Source organism: Lethenteron reissneri, chromosome 27 (genome assembly GCF_015708825.2).
Source record: "Lethenteron reissneri isolate LAM-NWPU_2019-01 chromosome 27, ASM1570882v1, whole genome shotgun sequence".
In the NCBI taxonomy this organism is placed as follows: Eukaryota; Metazoa; Chordata; class Hyperoartia; order Petromyzontiformes; family Petromyzontidae; genus Lethenteron; species Lethenteron reissneri.
The window spans coordinates 4,026,385-4,047,696 of record NC_083805.1 but is presented as its reverse complement, the minus strand read 5'-3'; the positions used below and the strand labels follow the sequence as shown (position 1 = coordinate 4,047,696).

The following is a 21,312-nucleotide window of genomic DNA, read 5'->3' as shown; positions in this document are numbered from 1 at the left end:
CGCACAAACTTGCACCGAACCGACTTGCACCGAGCCGACTTGCACCGCGCCGACTTTCACCGCGCCGACTTGCACCGCGCCGACTTGCACCGCGCCGACTTGCACCGCGCCGACTTGCACCGCGCCGACTTGCACCGCGCCGACTTGCACCGCGCCGACTTTCACCGCGCCGACTTTCACCGCGCCAACGTTTCACCGCGCCAACGTTTCACCGCGCCAACGTTTCACCGCGCCAACGTTACACCGCGCCGACTTCCACCGCGCCGACTTCCACCGCGCCGACTTCCACCGCGCCGACTTCCACCGCGCCGACTTCCACCGCGCCGACTTCCACCGCGCCGACTTCCAGCCTCCACCGCGCCGACTTCCACCGCGCCGACTTCCACCGCGCCGACTTCCACCGCGCCGACTTCCACCGCGCCGACTTCCACCGCGCCGACTTCCACCGCGCCGACTTCCACCGCGCCGACTTCCACCGCGCCGACTTCCACCGCGCCGACTTCCACCGCGCCGACTTCCACCGCGCCGACTTCCACCCCCCGCGCCGACTTCCACCGCGCCGACTTCCACCGCGCCGACTTCCACCGCGCCGACTTCCACCGCGCCGACTTCCACCGCGCCGACTTCCACCGCGCCGACTTCCACCGCGCCGACTTCCACCGCGCCGACTTCCACCGCGCCCGACTTCCACCCGCGCCGACTTCCACCGCGCCGACTTCCACCGCGCCGACTTCCACCGCGCCGACTTCCACCGCGCCGACTTCCACCGCGCCGACTTCCACCGCGCCGACTTCCACCACCGCCGACTCCACCGCGCCGACTTCCACCGCGCCGACTTCCACCGCGCCGACTTCCACCGCGCCGACTTCCACCGCGCCGACTTCCACCGCGCCGACTTCCAACCGCGCCGACTTCCACCGCGCCGACTTCCACCGCGCCGACTTCCACCGCCGACTTCCACCACGCTCCGACTTCCACCGCGCCGACTTCCACCCGCGCCGACTTCCACCGCGCCGACTTCCACCGCGCCGACTTCCACCGCGCCGACTTCCACCGCGCCGACTTCCACCGCGCCGACTTCCACCGCGCCGACTTCCCACCGCGCCGACTTCCACCGCGCCGACTTCCACCGCGCCGACTTCCACCGCGCCGACTTCCACCGCGCCGACTTCCCCGCGCCGACTTCCACCAGCGCCGACTTCCACCCGCGCCGACTTCCACCGCGCCGACTTCCACCCGCGCCGACTTCCACCGCGCCGACTTCCACCCGCGCCGACTTCCACCGCGCCGACTTCCACCCGCGCCGACTTCCACCGCGCCGACTTCCACCGCGCCGACTTCCACCGCGCCGACTTCCACCGCGCCGACTTCCACGGCGACTTCCACCGCGCCGACTTCCCACCGCGCCGACTTCCACCGCGCCGACTTCCACCGCGCCGACTTCCACCGCGCCGACTTCCACCGCGCCGACTTCCACCGCGCCGACTTCCCCCGCGCCGACTTCCACCGCGCCGACTTCCACCGCGCCGACTTCCACCGCGCCGACTTCCACCGCGCCGACTTCCCCCGCGCCGACTTCCACCGCGCCGACTTCCACCGCGCCGACTTCCACCGCGCCGACTTCCACCGCGCCGACTTCCACCGCGCCGACTTCCACCGCGCCGACTTCCACCGCGCCGACTTCCACCGCGCCGACTTCCACCGCGCCGACTTCCACCGCGCCGACTTCCACCGCGCCGACTTCCACCGCGCCGACTTCCACCGCGCCGACTTCCACCGCGCCGACTTCCACCGCGCCGACTTCCACCGCGCCGACTTCCACCGCGCCGACTTCCACCGCGCCGACTTCCACCGCGCCGACTTCCACCGCGCCGACTTCCACCGCGCCGACTTCCACCGCGCCGACTTCCACCGCGCCGACTTCCACCGCGCCGACTTCCACCGCGCCGACTTCCACCGCGCCGACTTCCACGCGCCGACTTTCCCCCCGCGCCGACTTCCACCGCGCCGACTTCCACCGCGCCGACTTCCACCGCGCCGACTTCCACCCGCGCCGACTTCCAACCGCGCCGACCTTCCACCGCGCCGACTTCCACCGCGCCGACTTCCACCGCGCGACTTCCACCGCGCCGACTTCCACCGCGCCTAACTTCCACCGCGCAGACTTCCACGCGCCGACTTCCACCGCGCCGACTTCCACCGCGCCGACTTCCACCGCGCCGACTTCCACCGCGCCGACTTCCACCGCGCCGACTTCTCACCGCGCCGACTTCCACCGCGCCGACTTCCACCGCGCCGACTTCCACCCCACGCGCCGACTTCCACCGCGCCGACTTCCACCGCGCCGACTTCCACCACGCGCCGACTTCCACCGCGCCGACTTCCACCGCGCCGACTTCCACCGCGCCGACTTCCACCGCGCCGACTTCCACCGCGCCGACTTCCACCGCGCCGACTTCCACCGCGCCGACTTCCACCGCGCCGACTTCCACCGCGCCGACTTCCACCGCGCCGACTTCCACCGCGCCGACTTCCACCGCGCCGACTTTCCACCGCGCCGACTTCCACCACGCGCCGACTTCCACCGCCGACTTTCCACCGCGCCGACTTTCACCGCGCCGACTTTCACCGCGCCGACTTTCACCGCGCCGACTTTCACCGCGCCGACTTTCACCGCGCCGACTTTCACCGCGCCGACTTTCACCGCGCCGACTTTCACCCGCGCCGACTTTCACCGCGCCGACTTTCACCGCGCCGACTTTCACCGCGCCGACTTTCACCGCGCCGACTTTCACCGCGCCGCGCCGACTTTCACCGCGCCGACTTTCACCGCGCCGACTTTCACCGCGCCGACTTTCACCGCGCCGACTTTCACCGCGCCGACTTTCACCGCGCCGACTTTCACCGCGCCGACTTTCACCGCGCCGACTTTCACCGCGCCGACTTTCACCGCGCCGACTTTCACCGCGCCGACTTTCACCGCGCCGACTTTCACCGCGCCGACTTTCACCGCGCCGACTTTCACCGCGCCGACTTTCACCGCGCCGACTTTCACCGCGCCGACTTTCACCGCGCCGACTTGCACCGCGCCGACTTGCACCGCGCCGACTTGCACCGCGCCAACTTTCAACGCGCCAATTTTCACCGCACCAACTTTCACCGCACCAAATTTCACCGCACTAACGTTACACCGCACCAAATTCCACCGCACCAACTTTCACCGCACCAACGTTTCACCGCACCAACTTTCACCGCACCAAATTTCACCGCGCCAACTTTTACCGCACCAACTTGCACCGCACCAACTTTCACAGCACCAACTATCACAGCACCAACTTTCACCGCACCAACGTTTCCCCCGCGCTCCACCAAACCACGTGCGTCTGCGCTCCACACGCGGACAGTGAGACGGGACAGTGCGACTGCACACCCAGACCCACAGGCCACGTGTTGTGGTCGCGAAGGAAGCCGTGACGTCAGGGCGGAGAGGCGGCGGTGGGGGGGGAGGGAGGAAAGCGTGGAGGTGGTGGACCACAGCTCGCGAAGTTTGCGCCCGATGCCGTCTACGATGGGGGTGGGGGGGGGGACGTAAGCATCACCCACCGCCGCTTCCACCAACATCAGCGGCGACTTCTGTCTGCCCCCCCCCACTCACAGTCAACCCACCCCTGCCCACGTGCGGTGGAGGGTGACAAGAAGCGCGCATCTGTGGCAGTCGTGGAAAGCCAGGGGCAGGCGGGCAGTTGTGGTCTCTCTCTGCACGTGGAGAGTGAGACGGGCAAAGCGACGGGGTGTTCAGTGGGTAGTTAGTCCGCCAGCGGTGGTATCGAGTGACGGAATTATTTGTGAACACGTGAACATTAATGATCGTAGCTGTTGAATTGAATAGCCGCAGCGGGAGGAAGTTTCTTAAAGTGTGTTTCGCACGTATCGTCTATGTATTCAAATAGACCGCGTTAAGGCGGACAAAAAACTAAATTTCGTTATTTCGAACGAAACTAAAAAATGCCAATGATGCCTGCTGGTACGAGAGAGTAGAGGATGTTTTAGCTTTTGGCAGAGAGGCCAGCATCGCAGCTGGAGGGAGACGAGTAGTGGTTTGACGTGGACGCCAATGTTTTCTGGTGGTCTCGTAAAAGACAAACCCGACATGGATAGAGACAACGGAGAAAACAAGAGACAGAGAGAGAGAGCGAGGAAACAATAGGTGTGTTTCATTAATTTTAAAGAGGACAGAAACCCCCCCCCCCCACCCCCCTCTCCATCCATCCCCCTGCCATCTGTGCGGCGCATTGGAGCGGGCCGGGCCGTGGGAGGGCTTCGTCCTCCGCGAGACGCGCGCGGGGACAGGAGGAGGAGGAGGAGACCTGGGATTACAATTGAGCACGGGCACCGGACGGGCGAGAGACAGGTGCTGTGGCCAGGTAGGTGCTCTGGAGAGACGCAATGCACCTGTGTTGGTGGGGAGGGGAGGGGAGGGGGTGGCTGGTCACTTCGTTGTTCTTTTTTTCCCCGAACGCTTTGTGCGAAAACGGCACGCACGCAGTTAAACACGCAAACATTGACGTTTTTTTTGGAAGAAAAAAAATCGACTTTCGTGGAAATTGACTTCCCATATTACCCCTCTGTCTGCTTTGTCTTCACCGGAGATGGTTTCATATTTGTTTTATCTCTCTCTCTCTCTCCCCCCGTTGTGTCAAAACCGGTTGAACTACTGCGGCATGGATGATGACGTGCATAAGGAACACGTGTAAAGTTCACATTTGACCGGTTGTGCAAGGGGGGGGGACCCCCAGCGTGAACTATATAACACACGTGGGGATTGTTTGTTTGTGGTTGTTGTTGTTCCTATGCTGTGCATATAAAATTGTGCGAAGGATGTTAAATGAAAGGAGGAGACGGAGAAGAAATTGCGCGGATACTTTTTTTTGCTGGGGACGCAATTGGATTGCCACACTCGCGTCTTATGCAATTGAATGTGCGCGTCAACAGCGACCCACGCAGTCCTCTACAGCTCCGGGTTGTGGGGCCTTTCAAGCGGCGGTGCCTCCATCCTTACCCCCCAGCAGTTTCATCTTCATCAGCCTCATCATCATCATCTTCATCAACATCTTCATCATTATCACCACCACTCGTGACTGCCCAACCGACACAACGCGCGTGTTCTGTTGGAACAAGCGGACTTTACTCAGCGACCACCGGCGGATACTGCCGTGGAATTGCTTGCAAAATAAAATAACAAGTTTATTTAAGTTGTATATGCAATTGTAGCCTGTTGCCCCTTTTTCTTCTCTTCTCAAAACGCGAGACGAAGGAAGAGGAACGTCGTCACCATCGGCAGCGGCGTCGTTAGCGGCAGTGGCAGCAGCAGCAGCAAGGGCATCATCGTTCATCAGTGTAGCTTAGTGCATTAAGGTCATCGTCACATCATCATCATGACCACCACTATCAACGGCACAACGGAGGCATCACCACCATCATCAATATCATCATCATCGGAAGCCGTATCAGCGGCAGCAGTCCCATCAACGTGATCATCGTAACCATTACCAGCGGCATCATCATCATCTTCATCACGAGCACCTTCGATTAGCGCGGTTGGCTACGTACGGTGCGAAAGAAGTTCAATATAAGCAGCAGCATCTGACGTCGCCATAATCATATTCATGCCTTTTACGGTTGGAAAACATCGGATGTTACCAAACTCTGCCCTTATGAAATTGTCAGTGACTCTTTCATCAGTCAAAGGTTACGTGTGTATGTATGTTGAACTTCGGAGACGTGCAAAGGTTAACTATGAGATGCGTTAAAATGTTATGGACGTAAGTCGCTCATCAATCATCATCATCCAGGGTGAATCCACTGCTACATGAAGGCCCGCCCAAGCCACAGCCAGTGTCTCACTTTCCTGCGATGAAATAAATCCACCTTGCACCTAAACCCGAGCTGATTTAATTGTTCCATCTCAACGGCGAACGTCCCGCATAAAATAGGACGGGTTCCCATTTCCTTTGCCGCCTATTCCGTCATTATTCTTGTCCATCTTTTCTCGCGACCTGTACTGCCCAAGCCCGCCTTATCTTTCTCAGCAGTGCGAATAAATGTATGTACTGTATGTTGAACATCTTTCGCACCGTACGTAGCCAACCGTGCTAATCGGAGGTTCGGGGAAAGGACGGCAAACACAAAACAACTATTCTAAAGCAATTAGTTTGTCAATCTATATGGTTTAAAAGTGCATAGCTCCGGTGGCTTCCTAATATCGGAAGGAAGAGCGTTCCAGACGGCCGCAGAAGCGCATCTGACAAGAGCGACTTTGTTCAATGTCCAGCCGAATTCCGCGGTGAGGATGATCGGAGTGCGCGTGATAGTTTATGCTCCATGGCGAGATCAGCACGGTGTTGTGTGCCTGATATGTGGCAAGCACTTTGTGTGTAACTAGTGCGACCTTATAATGGCAGTAGCCTGTGAATAACTTCAGTAACCTCTGTACTCTATGGTTCTTTCGGTAAAGTCACGTAGATATAAACAAAACAATAACAATCAAATAATACAAATAAAGTGAATATTTTATTATTGTATTGTTTTTATTATAGGTTATTTCGGAAAAGTCACGTAGATAGAAAAAATAATAACAATAAAATATTAACTTTATTTTCATTATTTTATTGTTATTATTTTTTCTATCTACGTGACTTTACCGAAAGAACCAAAAATAATAACAATAAAATATTAACTTTCTTTTCATTATTTTATTGTTATTATTTTTTCTATCTACGTGACTTTACAGAGAGAATCATAGAGTATGAATTCATGCAGTCACGAAAGTTTTAAGTCCAAATTGAACCTTTGTACGTTTAGTTTTTGTTTCATTTCCACTTTCTGAATATCTGAACCATGTCACAGCAGTTGTTCATTCGCTGATTTAACCATTATTGCTCGGGCACATTGTTGATACGTTACATTGTCCTTATCAAGTTCACCTGTTCTGCAGCACTCTGTAAGTAGAGGCATTCAAGGTAAATAGGACTCTGAACATAACTGACATTCTACTTTGAGAGAGACGGGGTTTACCATCGCTGAACTTAGCCCCCGTTATCAATCCACTACTGGATGAAGGGATTGAAGGCCTCCCCACGACGCCACGTTTGCCCTTGAGGTTTTTTTTTACCACATCCATAAAATATTAATTACGGTAGTTTAGTGAGAACTCTGGAATTATAAAAGAAGTTACAAACACTTCGATAAGAGTTGAACTCTGATTAGTCCGTCAATAATTAATATTCAGTTGTAGTATAATTTCTCCTTCAACATCATCATCGGAAACACCATCAACATCACCACTACCATCGACAGCAGCAGCAAGAGTATTATTATTCACTATAATCTTCCCGAAGCAGGACATTTGACCAAAAACAAAAAGTCCTGGTGACAGTCACATTCTTCTAAGTGACATTCACATATTTAATGTTTTGTTGCCCTCCATACCTGCTGATCATTGTGCGATGTCTTTGTTCACATGTGTTCAGCTCTCTCCCCTTTGTAAATTCCACTGCTGGATGAAAGCCTCCACATGCCATGCGGATCTTGGGGGATATAATGTCCATGCTTCACCAATCTCGTCATTGGGAGATGGTGGAGGCGATGAGCTAGACATGACAGCATAGTTCAGTACAACAATGTATGTTGCTGCAATGTCCCTGTGCTTCCCATATAACGTAGTTCTGCAGCGGCCGATCACACCTGGTTTGTGCATGGTGGTGGTGGTTGGTGGTCGCCCATCCAGGCTCTATCCAGGCTAAATCCAGGCTAAATCCTGCTTAGCTTTTGAGAGCAAAACGAAATGGGATGCCTTCGGGGTTATGTGGGCATCGGCGAAAATTGTATTTAGCGATTACAATTTAATGACAACGTAACTGCTATTATTGTTCAACTGCTAACATCTAAATTATTTGCCCATTAGTTGTATCGCGCAGCTAAAAAAAAACATGATGGATGTAAACTTGTGGGTATGGATCGTTTAGTTTCATCCGGCTTCATCATGCGTGACTGCGGGTCGTTCCCATCGTTCATCATCCGTGAATCGATCCTTCACAAAATCGATCCGCTTAAAAAAAATCCTGATGTGGATCACGATCAATATTAAATTAAGCCGTTTCACGTAAGTAAAAAAAAAATCTTTGAAATTTACGGTTTTTTTTTATATGAAGGTAAGGATAGTTACACATTGGGTTCCATTCGTTAAAAGTGATCACCGTGAACTCTTATTACATCGTAATTATTTGTGATAAGGAAAAAAAACGTGGAATCACACACACGTGGCAGTATGATGCTTGTGTCGTCATCATCATCGGCCATTCTTGATCCACTGCTACATATACGGTATATGACGTACTAGGTTTCGGTCATAGATACGTGTAATTGCCACCATGGGCTCACAAGTGTTTTAAAGATCGGAGAGCACTCTGACTTATTTTTTTTCACGTTATCATTTAGAAACAAAACTATTTAGAGCCATCATGGGACCTCCTTTGCCAGTACCAAAATATGAGAAAACCTATTCTCATATTTTGAGCCACTTTGTCAATTAACTGCTGGAAATCCTCCCCCACACCGTGTCAGTTATGTGGGTTACTTTACCATACTTCCCCACGAACTGCTGGTGGGACCATCACAGGGGTTCGGAAACTAGAATAACTTAGAAGAGACATTTTTTTTTCAAATTCGGTAGTAAAAAAAAACCTCAATCTTGCAAGAGTTGCGATGCCGTGGTGAATACAAGACGGTGGGTCCTTAATGAATAACGGTCACGAAGCAGTCCTCAAAGAGCCTCATGTTGCCGACTTCTGGACTAACGTAACCACGCTGGCTGGCCAGTGGCTGGCCAGTGTGGGTTGGTTGGAAGAGGACCCGAACGGGCGACCCGGGCACCCGTTCAGATGATATTACGCGCCACTGATGTTCGCCGCGGCCGGGAATTCGAACTTGTATTGGGGGGTTTGGAGCGCAGCATGATTATATTACTGCGCCACCACTCCTCTCCTCTCCTGTGTGTATGTGCACATATATTATATTCTTGGTTCTTTCGGTAAAGTCACGTAGAAGGGAAACAATAAAATAATAAAAATATAAAACAATAAAATTATCACGACATTTTCTTGCTGTGGATTTCACACCTGATGATGATTGCTTGTGTTGCAGTTGAAACGTCGTGATAATTTTATTGTTTTATATTTTTATTATTTTATTGTTTCCCTTCTACGTGACTTTACCGAAAGAACCAAGAATATGAATCCCTGCAGTCACGAAAGCTTTAAATCAAAATGTACATATATTGTTTTTTAATGATTTACAGCGAGGGTATTGAAAGCGATTGTACACATTAGCTCTGCCCGCCATGTGCGTCCGTTTCGTCCGTCCGCCTGTAACATGGGGGGCACGAAAACCCTCGAACAGGCGATTCAATGAACTAACTGAGCTTTAGAATAACGCAGTGTTGCCATTGGGGGGGGTACTCGCCCTAGAGAACATTCGGACACATTTAAGAAAGGGCTCCTTCCCCCACGCCCTCTCCTGGAGGGTGCTCCCTCTCTGCTCTCTCTTCTATCCGAACTCCCGTTTCCCATCACGGGCGACCGACTTGCAAGCTTCCTGTGCGGCTCTTGACGCGAACGCTACCGTTGGGGTTTTTGTTGTTGTTGTTATCGCGAACGAAACATTTCCGAGGACAAACCCCGTGCTAGAAAGCATTAGCGGGGGGAGGGGGGTCGGGCGGGGGATCTCATGCGTATGCAATATTTTTCTTCCTTGTCTTTAAAAAAAACCTACTTTTTTATATTAAATTCATGGAGGATATTTTAACTTCCTGCGTCTGGATTTGTCAGAGTCCTGTGTTTTATATACTTGGGTACAAACCGCAGCTGAAATATCAGGGAAAGCTAAGCAGGGTTTTTTTTTGCCTGGATAGTGCTCGGATTATGGGCAACCAGCCGGCCGTTGGACAGTGCCACGCGACGATCATCAGAAGGGCAAGTGCAGCAAACTTCCATTGTTGTACCGAACGTCTATGCTCACGTCTCTATGTAACCCCGACTTCACCAAACCGCACTGCTCAGCGTGTTGGTAAAGTATGGGCAAATACAGTAACCCCCCCCCCCCCCTGATTCTCACAGCGTGGGGAGGCCCATGGTTAGTCCACTGCTGGATGACGGCCTCCCCATTCCACCCATCACCTGCACACGAAATTATTTCATCGCTCTGTTTCCTGAGCCAGTACATTATTATTATTATTGACCATTGTCCCATCATCCTTTCGAGCGACCAAAGCCCCACGTATTTGTCTGAACAGTCAATATGATCGATAACCTCTAAGCTGCGTGTGTTCTCTCTCCCACTTGTTCATCTTTCAGCCTCTCAATGCCATCTATACGCAATGTTTGTGCATTCTTCCGATCTCATTGTTCCATTAATTTTTTAAACTTTTTGTTTAATGCCCTCCATGTTTGTGTTGGTATCAGTGGTTTGGGTGAGGGAGGGAGGGAGGGGGGCTCCATCCAGCCGTGGATAGACCATGGCAATGCCTTGAAATCAGAAGCCTGGCCAGGAGGGGGCATTAACAGGGCAAGGCATTCTAAGGATCCGAGGCAGGTTTATCAGCAAAGCATATCGAGGCAAGGAAGAGCGGGGCACTACAGGGCGGGGAATGGGGGGTCAAAGCAGAGGCGGTGGGGGGAGGGGGTCAAGGCAGTGGTGGGGGGGGGGGGGTCAAGGCAGTGGGGGCAAGGCTAGGCAGCGCAGGGCAGGGTAAGGGCATTGCAAGCCAAGGCACGCCGAGGAGAAGTCGTGCCGAGGCGTGACCGGTACAGGGCAGGGTAAGGGCAGCCAGTTCCGGATGACCCCATGTGGAACAAGTAGCTACACATGTAGCTACGGGCCCCGCACTTTGAAGGGCCCCTGCGCTAAATGCTTTCAAGCTATCAATTCCGGTTCAGTGATTCTGCACTTGCTCTATTACTATAGTACTATACCGCCTTCAACTTTTATGAACGACTGGGTGTTTTAAGGTTAGCGATTTGTCGTATGATCCGGCCGTATAGCAAAATAAAAAAAAAATACAATCACTTTACTACGCAAGTTCAACATTTGTGCGTTTTAATATTTACGTTTTTAAAACGAATTTGGAGGCCCCTTTATCACAGACGCTACAGTCCGTCACTGAGGGCAGCGCAGCCAGGGCCCTTGCATGCACGTGTGGGACGCCACGACTCCCGAAGCGCCTCTGGGGTGTTTCCCAATCGCGTATCGCAATCTCCCTCCCCGACTCGCGACTCGCTCGGCTTCCTGGCACCACCACCCAACCCATCCACCCAACCCAACCACCACCCACCATCACCACCACCCACCATCACCACCACACCAACTAACCAACCACGACCAAAACCAACGTGCCCTAAGCACGTGCTCGCGTGTACTGTATACACAAAAGGCCGAGCTGCACAGTATGTGCACGTGTGCTGTCAACGTGCTCTGTCAACGTGTGAGAGAGTGCACTGTGTATGTGTGTGTGAGTGTATACTGTGTATATGTGAAGTGTGTATGCTGCCCAGTGGATTGCCATTGCAGGCACTGCAATGGCAATCCACTGGCACCTATGATGGCCGACACCACAAAGACAAAGGTCCCCCGTGTAGCATTGAACAGGCTGTTGGGGCAAGTGCTGTTAGCGAACACCTATGAAGGCCGACACCACAAAGACAAAGGTCCCCTGTGTAGCATAGAACAGGCTGTTGGGGTAAGTGCTGTTAGCGAGCACCTATGAAGGCCGACACCACAAAGACAAAGGTCCCCCGTGTAGCATTGAACAGGCTGTTGGGGCAAGTGCTGTTAGCGAGCACCTATGAAGGGCCGACACCACAAAGACAAAGGTCCCCCGTGTAGCATTGAAGAGGCTGTTGGGGCAAGTGCTGTTAGCGAGCACCTATGAAGGCCGGAGAGGCACATGATGGGGGTGGATGTTCCAGCGCCATCCCCGGCCGCCTTTGTCTCCCCGAGAGGCTGAGTCGACCTAGGGGAGGCACAGGACCGGTTTAAATGTTCGCCCACTGTTATCGGTCGTGGGCGGGAATCGAACCCGGATCGCCGCGTTCGAAGCGCAGTGCGCTAACTATTGCGCCACCGCTCTCCACACACTGTAGACACACAAGCAGTATTCACAAGTAGTACACACACGTGTCTATACTGCAATATAAAGTGTACTGTTGGTTAAGTAATGCATGCACTGCGGTATACACGTGTATTGTATAGAGACTGCAAGTACTTAGACTACAATGTGCACGTGTTCTGTAGGCACGCGACAGTATGCTTATGGACACATAGCAACACCAATAATACCCGCCACGAAGTGACGGTGACGGCGCCCGTGCCAGGCTAGGTGCACTTTGAGGCTATCACGTGACGTGTCGATGGCTCGCTGCTGACAGGAGGAGGTCTCGGGACAGACCCAGCAGGTGCCACGAGTTGGCCGACTGAGATGACCGGTATAGATGCACACCAGCTGTACCCCCTACTTGTGCCAACTTGCTGAATTTTAACCGCCCGGCGCTCTGCTCGTTGTTGTGAGCGTCACTCCTCTGCCCTCCGTCGTTGTTGCTGGAGGTCGACTGTCTCCAATTGCCCAGCAGCAGCAGCAGCGTCCTTCACGAGCCTCCTCCTCCTCCACAGAGACCGATCTTGACACCGCTGGTACCGGTCATCGTCAAGTCCACTCAGCTCCACATCCTCCCGTACCGCATCAGCTCCATCTCTTCTCCAGCCCGTGCCGTGCCCGTTTAGCCTCCCTCTATGCGGCCAAACAGAAGCTGCTTGGGGGCATGCGGTGTCTGGGGCATGTGGTGGCTGGGTATGCGGTGGTTGGGCTCTATCCAGGTTCAAATCCCCACGCGGCTTCTAAGATCGATCTAAACGACGTGGGAGCATCAACGCTGCCTGAAATTATGTTCATTGCAGCGTTGGCAATTGTAACAGGAAGGGGTCAACTCAAGTGGCATCGCCGCAGTAAGGCAGTCGGAGTCGTCACGACGTTGGCACTAACGTTCCACGTTTCACTGGGAATAGTCTCATCAGCAATAGCTAGTAGGGTGCTATTAACGGTAACGGCATTGTATGAAACATAAGAATAGGTTTTACCCTTACTGGAAATTAAACAGGAGGTGTTTAAAATGTTCAAACCCCAAATTGAAACATTTTAGCGAGGAATTAAGTTAAAGTTACTGCATTGACCACTTACTCTACCTGTGGTGAACTTGCAAACTAACTAGTAGCAGCAGAAGTAGCAGAAGTAATCTCATCATCATCAGCTGTACGCAATAGCAGTACAGTCCTGTAATCAGTAGCAGCATTATTATAATCATCAGCAGCAGCAGTAGCAGCAGTATTCTCATCATCAGCTGTACGCAATAGTAGTACAGTCCTGTAATCAGTAGCAGCATTATTATAATAATCATCATCATCAGCAGTATTCTCATCATCAGCTGTACGCAATAGCAGTACAGTCCTGTAATCAGTAGCAGCATTATTATAATAATCATCAGCAGCAGTAGTAGCACTCTCAACATCATCATCAACTGCACTATCATCAGCGCAATGACAACAGCACAATCATAGCCACACATCCTGAGCAGCAGCAGCAGCAGCAGCAGCAAATCTGTCGACTCTTTCTAGGAAGAGCCCCCCCCCCCACCACCTCCAATTCCCCCACCCCCCAAACCCGCCCCCTCCCATCCCCCACAGCCCCCACCCCACAACCCCTCCCCCCCCCCCTCCACCACAATCCGCCTCCGTTTCCTCTTCACCCCCCCCCCCACGCTGCCCCCCCCCCCACTCTGCCCCCTCCCTCCCCCCCGCCCCCGGGGCCACTTTTTGCCTTTTAAGGGAATGCAGCGAGAGGCTTGCGGGGTTGCGAGTTCGGCCTTTTCATGCGATATTCATGGGATGAACATTTAATTTATTTTTATATTATGGAACAACACAACACAATATGTGTAACAGGTTACGGGCTTTTAACTCCTCTTTTTAAAAATTCCATTGAGGTGTTGTTGGTGGCCATACTTCACCTCGCTGGTCAATGCGTGTTGGTGACGGCGGGGAGCATAGAAGTAGAGTACAACGATGGCGTTTTGCTCCCCTGTCACTCTCCGGTGGCTCGATCCTCCCTTGCACGAGGATTCAGGAGTCACACCCAGGCAGAGTGTGGTACATTGTGGGTAATACTGGTAGGAACCTCCTGGTTACACCAGCCCACAGGGGATTATTGTGTCCGTCGTGCAGGGAGGGGCTGGGTGGGGAGGGAGGGGCTGGGTGGGGAGGGGAGGGGCTGGGTGGGGAGGGGCTGGGTGGGGAGGGTGGGGAGGGGCTGGGTGGGGAGGGGCTGGGTGGGGATGGTGGGGCTGGGTGGGGGGTGGGAGGGGTGGGGCTGGGTGGGGGGTGGGAGGGGTGGGGCTGGGTGGGGAGGGGCTGGTCACCTCGTGGTGCCCTTATAAAACTCAACGTTTAACCTACTCACGCCGGCTTGTGCCCGCCCTCACAGTCGGGCATATTTGCGGAATACACCACGCCGCCGTTGACCCTGGCCATTGACCGAGCAACCCAACGTTCCTACCAGCTCCCTCCGCAGGAATGTGTTTGTGTCATGGGCGAGTCGGTTAACGCAACTATTTGCTATTATTATGAGGTGCCCCCACACGTATATATATAAACTTTTAATACAATGAATGTCACAGGTCATAAATTATTGTCTCAAGCATTAACATGTAATCGTCCAACTTAAACGGCATACAGGACAGTATATACGAACGACTAATAATTAAATTTCCTTCCCGTGTAAGGGGCCGTCCATAAATGACGTCACGCACCTAGGGGGGGGGGGGTCAGACATTTGTGACGATGTGTGACGAGGGGGGGGGGGTTTGAGAAATGTGAGGTCACATCAAAATGCGCAACTTTAAATAAATATAGAATTGTTATAACAATCCTAATTGTTTTAACAACACTCCTACAACATCAGAGTGCAGCGCCACATTAAATACACCCTACAATGATAATAGTTTAAAGCGATTTGAAGCATGTTTTATTTTCAAAATGGAAATGTGGTTTTGGGGGGGGGGCAGAGCTTTGTGACATCATGACTTTTTGTGACGCCGTGTGATGAGGGGGGGGGGGGGTCAAAAATCGTCCAAAATCGCGTGACGTCATTTATGGACGGCCCCTTAGTGTGTAATTTCTAATTGGCTGCATGTGCTACACGTGTGTTTGCGATGTTGCCTTGAAGTGCACCTAGCCTGGCACGGGCACCATTATGACGTCGCCGCCACTGAACAGTGAATGTCGGTGGTTGTAATAATTTGTGTGTGCGTGCGATGTCATGGTTGTGTGATGTGACGACTCAGCCTCAAATGAGTACCTGGTCCGATGTGTAAACATCACCACTGGGGAGACAAAGGCGGCCGGGCGTGCTTGCTGGCCACCCACCACCCCTCGTGTGCCGTTCCGGCCTTCAAATGTGCTTGCTAACAGCACTTGCCCCTACAGTCTGTTGAGGCTGTGGTGGTGGAGGCGATAGGGTCAGAGATGGGTGGCTGACCCGTGGTATCTAGCGATTTATAGAATCATCCCTTGACATGAAGTTATGAATAAGCGGACAATGCATTTCCTTCATTGACAATATCCGTCTGTTGACATTGCAAAATAAGAGCCTCACTGCTTTCCGGGAGTGCATCATGTCAGCAGAATTGGTTCAAGACAAGCAAACTCTGGACCGCTTTTGACGCTGACTGCGTCTCTGATGATGGTGAATCGTCGGTCAAATTGTACGTACGTGCGAGAATATGCAAACGATGCATTTCGCGCCGATGGAACTAGAGGAAGAATGAAGCCAGATCGAGTACAAAGGCGACGGTTCCAAAACGAGACAACAAAAGGCAATAATAGATTATAATCGATTATAATCGAGTATTGTTTAAAGCGATAATTATCGCGTTAAACTGCCGACGCCAAATCACACGACAATATGATCACCAGCGGGGAGAATTGTTAATGGGGCATGGTGACAATGTTGTTGTAAATGTTGTGGGTTCACTCTCCAACGCACCGGTGTGATGTCTTGTTTACGTGACAAACCCTACTACAGTAATTGGCTGTCGGGTGGTGGTGAGTTCAACGACACATTTATATTTACACGATCTAACTCCCCCAAAAAAACCCCTCTATTATGGATTGTTTGGCTTTGACGGTCTCGCTGCAGACATTTGGCCCTATCGTTCCGTGACCACCTAGCCTGCCTAACAAAATCATCGTTTACGAATCGTAATATTTGCACCCCCCCCCTCCCCCGCGCGTGAAATGGCATTGGTTGTTTGCTGGCCGTTTGTGGACACCATCGGCCTTTGGGCCTCTGCTCGGTAATCGTGATGAAAACAGATGACGGTGAGCCCAAAAGGGCAGAGCTCTTGCGGATATAAGCAAGGGTACTGAGTACTCCCCGTCATAAAGTCACCCATTCCGGGAAACAAAATTGATTACATGTAAAATTACGTTTTCATTATACGTAATGCATTATTAATTGTATGTAAATGGTGCTAGAAGTAGAAATAAACCACCAAGAGGCAGTGATTATTTATTTACAAGTTTACATTGACGGAAAGAAAAATCTGAAAGGTCCATGTGACATTACAGTGGGCGTCTAACGCACGTGGTTTCAAATCAAGAACGGATATTGTTTTAGGCTCATCTCGTACTCTGCAATTTTATTTTCGGCCACGTTCCGTTCCGTATTCCCATAATTATCAACGACATTTGCGTGGGACGTGAGTTGCCGCTTGTGAAACGCCGGCTTGTGTCGGTGTGCACGAGCAGTCAACAACAACAACAACAACAAAATCCCCATGGCAAATTTTTCGTCGAGCGCTTAGGCCAGGGATCGGCAAACTTGTGGCTCATGCGGCTCTTTAAGGGCTGCTCCGTGACGTTGGTTATAAAGGACCGCCGTCTTTCACGTGTTCTTATTTTGGTTGCTGACCCCTGGCCGAGGTGGTGAGCAATCAGGCTGCCGGACAACTTATCGGGAATAAAAAAGGGCGCCACGGTAGTGAGATGTTAATTACCTTGCTTGGTATACAGGAGGTCGTCGGCTTGATCCCGACCCTGACGCCTGTATGTTTGGAGTTTACGTAGCTCTCTCTCTACCCGTGGTCACGTGGATTTTTCTCCGGGTCCTCCGGTTTTTCCCTCCGGATTTATAAACGTGCGTTTAGAGTATTTGGCCGCTATATATTTCCACGTCATCGGCCACTTCGTTGAGCTATCGTTTGTGGCCAGGTCGCTTCTGAAAAAGAGCTGTGCACCTCAGTGGGGCTTACCTGGTAAATATAAAATTGTTAAAAGCATTTAAAGTCACGGGGAGGATGGGTTTACCACTGTGCAGTTATTGAACAAATTATTTGGTGATGCTGCTGCGGTAATGGCAGTGGTGCATGTTTCTTTATTTTTCCATTGTGCCTAATTTAGCACCTTGTCCAAAACTTCCCCACCTCTTGTGTGTGCTTGCGTGTGCATGTGTGGTGTGTGTGCGTGATTGTGTGTGGCCTTCATAGATGCTCGCCAACAGCACTTGTCCGAAAAGCCTGTTAAAGCTAGACGTCCGTGTAGTGTGTTATCGCGCTGCGCTACGAACCCGGCGACCCACGTTCGATTCCCAGCTCACGGCCAATGTCGGTGATGGTTATCTGAACCGGGTCCTCTGCTTCTCGTAGGTCGACTCAGCCTTGAATGAGTAACCTGGTGCAATGTGTAAATATGACCACTGGTGGATACAAAGGTGGCGGGGACGCGTTTGGTGCTGGCCACCCATCCCCCTCCGACATGTGCCGTGCCGGCCTTAATATAAGGCGCTCGCTAGCAGCACTTGCCACGACAAGTCGGCTCAGGATACACGGGGGATCTTTGTGTGTATGTGTATGTAGCAATTGCCCGTTCTGGAGGCTGTCCAAGAAAGAGTGGGGGGGGGGTGATGATGGTTCCAGTTCCCCCCCCCCCCTTGCATGTGCCAAAAGGGGTGAGGCCAGGGTCGGTCTAGATGCGTGTCCTCTCGGGACCTCCTGCACATATTTATTTTGACTTTCTTGTGGTGGTTGCCTGTTTGTTTGTGTGTGTGCGCGTGTGTGTGCGCAGTTATACATGGTTGAGCAAAAGTCACAAACCGTACGTCTGGACAGTGAAAGTATAGCAGATGTTTGAACCGTGGGCGCCGTTTTGCGTGGGACGCGCACCTCAAATCCGTTTCACACGCAGGACGCTCTTCAACGTTCCTCTACGTGTCCAACACCGGCACAACCGCAGAGGTGTTCCATCATCGTGCTCCTACTGCTGCTGCTGCTGTTGTACGGCTCTCCGATGAGGTTTTCGGGTTATCCCAGCATTGTTTGTCCGTCGTTTCGCTCCATGCCGTGAGCTTCCGCACGACGCCCCTTCAGGAAGCTCCCTTTGCACGTGGACAAACAACAGACGGACAACGTAGCGGACACAACGTGGTACGTGGCACGACACGAACGCCGCATCGGGGAGCTGTGTCCACGTTAATCTAGGCACACTCAGCCCGTGCTTTTGTAATAAACAACAGTCGTAATGTACACAGCGAGGTCCTGATTTTGCCATGGTTCCTGGCTTTTTGCCCTACACCCTGCGTATGTATGGCTGAGGAGGGCCCAGTCCACTCCTCCGTTACACTGGAACATGAACAAAAGCAAAGATCCCCCATGTAGCCTTAACAGACTGCTGGGCAAAATGCTGTTAGCGAGCAATTATGAAGGCCGGCACGGCACACGAGGGGGTGGGTGACCAGCGCCACGCCCGGCCACTTCGTCTCCCCAGTGGTGATGTTTACACACCGCACCAGGTAGTCACTTGAGGCTGAGTCGACCTTGGGGGAGCCCCAGGACATGATTCAGATAATCGTCACTGGTGTTGGGCGTAAGCAGAAATCAAACTCAGGTCGCCGGGTTGTTAACGCAGCGCGCTAACCACTACGCTACCGGCTCCCCATGGGACGAAAACGCATACACCCACACACACACACGCACCCACACACCCACACGGGTCTAGCCGCAATAGCTCGCCACCAGTTTTTTTGTGGGTAGAAATTCTTGTAATTTTAGAGGCAGTAAGTCGAGGAATTGCTGAAATTTAAATGTAATAAATAACACGACGTATATCACCATGATATTTGCATAATTCGTCACTACCCGGTTTATGATTTTTTATAATGACAGTTTTAAGAAATGGGAGTGGGGCGGGGGGGGCTAAGGCTGTGGGTATGCAATCGTGTATGAGATAAAAGTCTGGCGTACACCTGTAGCGTGACAGGGTGTGAAGCGGATTTCAGATCCTGGGTTAATAGGCCATCACAATGGCCTGATAACAGTTGGATTCTGCCTAAAGCCATCACTCAGTAGACGTTTACGATATCCTCTATTTAACCACGGTTGTAACGTTTTTTTTAATCCTTTCAACTAAAAGTTAAGCGTTTGCCGCACGCGTAGAAATGTTTAGCGGTAAGCTTTACCAATATTTAACCATTTTAAATGACAAATGTAGGGAGCTTGGTTACCACGCTGGACTTGCAATCCAGGGGTCGGTGAAAACGGGTGTCACGGTGGCGAGATGTTAACTACCTCGTCTGGTATACAAGAGGTTATTTGATCCCGACCGTTACGCATAAATATATTTGGAGTTTGAATGTTCTCCCTGCGGTCGCGTGGATTTATCTCCGGGTCCTCCATTTTTTTCCCTCCACACGAAGAAACGTGCGTTTGGAGTATTTGGCCGCTATAAATTTCCACGTGACGATAAGCCACTTTCGATTTAAAGCTTTCGTGACTGCAGGGATTCATCTTCTTGGTTCTTTCGGTAAAGTCACGTAGAAGGGAAATAATAAAATAATAAAACATAATAAAATAATTCTCACGACGTTTAGGCCACAACGCAAGCAGCCGTCTTCAGGTGAAGAACAGGTCTGTCGGGGAGACAGAGTCTGAATGGTCTCCCCGACAGACCTGTTCTTCACCTGAAGACGGCTGCTTGCGTTGTGGCCGAAACGTCGTGAGAATTATTTTACTATGTTTAATTTTTATTATTTTATTATTTCCCTTCTACGTGACTTTACCGAAAGAACCAAGAAGATAAGCCACGTGGTTGAGCTATCATTTGTTGGCCAGGTGTCGCTTCTTAAAAAAAGAGCTACGTAGCTCAGTGGGCCTTACCTGGTGAAATAAAAACAGAGTAACGATTCCATCTCCTGGCACGGCAGTCGTCGATAAAATTGGGCAAAGCGTCTCAAAAAATAGTCGCTTTGCCTCTGCTCCACCCGAGCCATATAATTAAAGATACCACACCAGCGGCGTGGCAGATCAACCCCCCTTGACCCGCACGACGTGAAGGAAGGAGACTCTTTTATCGTTGCTAATACTCGCTAGGTGGTGGAGCGGCGGCGCAGTGGATAGCGCACTGCGTCACGAAAGCCGGCGACGACCCCGGTTCGATGTTCTGGCCACGGCTAACATCAGTAAGGGAATTATATCTCAGCAGCGGTCCTGCCCCTTTCACCAACCCGCACTGACCAGCGTGGTGAAGTATGGTCAAAAAAACCCTCCCCCCCCCCCATGACTGACACGGTGTGGAGAGGCATCCATCCATCACTGATTAAGAAATGGGTTGGCCGTGACTGTATTATTTTTTATTATAATCCTTATTATCCACAACCCTTATCCTATTGCTGCAGTAGTTGTTTATATTCTTGTTGTTATTATTAGAGTATTTGGCCGCTGCTGTAAGTTTCCACGTGATAAGCCACTTCGTTGAGCTGATATCATTTGTGGCCAGGTCGCTTCTGAAAAAAAGAGCTGTATAGCTTCGTGGACCTTACCTGGAAAAAATTACTAATTAAAGTTTCGTTTAGTTTTGCTTTGGTGCCGCCCTATCGATGACTCTGCCTGCACGGCCGCATCCTGCAGACACAACACGGAAGGATTGTGGGGGTACAGCCAACAGTTAAACACAAGATAAGACGAGATCCCCCCATATAGCCTTAACAGATTGTAGGAGCAAGTGCTGTTAGCGAGTAGCACCTATGAATGCCGGCACATCACGCACGAAGGAGTGGGTGGCCAGCACCGCGCCAGGCCGCCTTTGTCTCCCTAGTAGCGATGTTTACACACCGCATCAGGCACACGATAAGGAGAACAATGGCCCGGTCATAGCCATAGC

The 21,312-nt window shown here is 52.2% G+C and overlaps 1 protein-coding gene across 2 annotated transcripts in view; it reads left to right on the top strand.

Annotated features, from left to right (window-relative positions):
- Window positions 1-3,676: 3,676 nt before the first annotated feature.
- The window catches only part of LOC133348389 (SH2B adapter protein 1-like), a 94,306-nt gene continuing 76,670 nt past the window's right edge, over window positions 3,677-21,312 (top strand). Inside the window, exon 1 of one of the 2 annotated variants that reach the window (XM_061561168.1) lies at window positions 3,677-4,424. The gene's annotated coding sequence lies outside the window, so the exon portion shown is untranslated. The remainder of the gene's footprint in view (window positions 4,425-21,312) is intronic. The other variant, XM_061561166.1, reaches the window with a different exon arrangement.